The sequence below is a fragment of the Arachis stenosperma genome, chromosome 9, assembly GCF_014773155.1.
Source record: "Arachis stenosperma cultivar V10309 chromosome 9, arast.V10309.gnm1.PFL2, whole genome shotgun sequence".
Taxonomy (NCBI): Eukaryota; Viridiplantae; Streptophyta; class Magnoliopsida; order Fabales; family Fabaceae; genus Arachis; species Arachis stenosperma.
The window spans coordinates 72,466,647-72,468,461 of NC_080385.1; the positions used below are offsets into that span (position 1 = coordinate 72,466,647).

The window sequence follows — 1,815 nt, forward strand, 5'->3', positions numbered from 1 at the left end:
GAAACAATGCCATTCCTGAGAGGAGGGTTCTTGGTTCATACATAAACCCAACCTCTGGGAATTGTGGAAGCAGCATTTAGAAACCACCCATTCAGGCCAATAATTTTGAACTCAAACCACAGTTAATATCACTGGTGGAGAACCATTGTTCATTTGGTGGGAGTGTTAATGAAGACCCAAACCAACATCTCACAAAATTTCTGAGAATTTGCGACACTGTGAAGTCCAATGGAGTCCAGGAAGATGCCTATAAACTGCTCTTGTTCCCATTTTCACTTAGGGTCAAGGCAGCTAAGTGGCTGGAATCATTCCCAAGGGACAGCCTAACAACCTGGGATGAGGTGGAGAGCAAGTTTCTGGCACGTTTCTACCCCCCACAAAAGGTCAATAGGCTTCGATCTGAGGTTCAAACTTTTAGACAACAAGATGGTGAGACGCTCTACGAGGCATGGGAGAGGTTCAAAGAATTGACAAGGAAATGTCCACCAAACATGTTCCCTGACTGGGTGCAATTGCATATTTTCTATGATGGACTTTCTTATGAATCAAGGAAGGTTGTAGACCATTCATCAGGAGGTTCATTGAACAGGAAAAAGACGGTGGAAGAAGCCATTGAAGTGATTGAGACAGTGGCTGAGAATGAGTACTACTATGCTTCAGAGAGACACAACACTAAGGGAGTCATGGAGCTGAACCATGTTGATACAATTCTAGCCCAAAACAAGGTGTTTGCCAAGCAACTAGCAGAACTCACCAGGAAATTAGACACAAAGCAAGTGGCTGCAATACACACACAAGATAAAGAGGAAGTAAGCATTGAAGGAGGTGATTGGGAAGAGGCCAACTATGTGGGAAACCAACAAAAGCAATCATATGATCCACACTCCAACACTTACAACCCAGGTTGGAAAAACCACCCAAACTTTGGATGGGGAAACCAGCAAACCCAACCACAAAACCACAAACCTTACAACCACAACCAACATAACAATTCCACATACCAAAACTCCAACCAAAGATCATACCAAGCCACACAAAACACTTACTCTCAACCACCATATCATGGCCAAAATAACCAACCTGCCCAATCCAATCCGAACCAACAATTTCAAGATCAATTAAACAGGATAGAAAGAATGCTTGCAACCATGAGTCAAGACATAACCGAATTGAAAGCCTTTAAGGAAGAAGTAAATTCCAACTTGCAAAACCAAGGAGCTGCCATCCAGAAGCTAGAAAATCAAATTCTGTATTTGTCTAAGCAAACCCCTGGGCCAAACATTTCTCATGCTGCCAAGGCTATTGCAAGGGAAGAATGTAAGGCCATAACCCTCAGAAGTGGAAAGAAGCTAAAGGAGATCTCAAAGGAAACCACAGAGGATGAAGCAAAGGAAAATGTGAGAGACAAGGAACAGGGGCAATCTTTGACACCGTGTTCAACAAAAGAAAAAGAAAAAGAGGTCCTGAAGCCTTATACACCCAAAGCACCATATCCTCAACGCTTGATGAAAAGTGAAAAGGATGGCCAATTCTCCAGATTTTTGGAGATTTTCAAGAAGCTTCAAATCAACATTCCGTTTGCTGAGGCAATAGAGCAAACGCCACTCTATGCAAAATTCTTAAAGGAATTGATGACCAAGAAGAGAAGCTGGAGAAATGAGGAAACTGTGTTGTTGACTGAAGAATGCAGTGCCATCATTCAACATAAATTGCCTCAGAAATTGAAGGATCCAGGCAGTTTCCAAATCCCCTGCATCATAGGAGAAGTCATGGTGGAGAAGGCCTTGTGTGACTTAGGGGCAAGTATCAATTTGA

The 1,815-nt window shown here is 42.7% G+C and overlaps 1 non-coding gene across 1 annotated transcript; it reads right to left on the bottom strand.

Moving 5' to 3' along the window:
• Window positions 1-389: 389 nt before the first annotated feature.
• LOC130952677 (small nucleolar RNA R71) lies at window positions 390-493 on the bottom strand. The gene has a single exon (XR_009074854.1). It is a non-coding gene; the product is annotated as a small nucleolar RNA R71 (small nucleolar RNA).
• Between the last annotated feature and the right edge of the window lie 1,322 nt (window positions 494-1,815).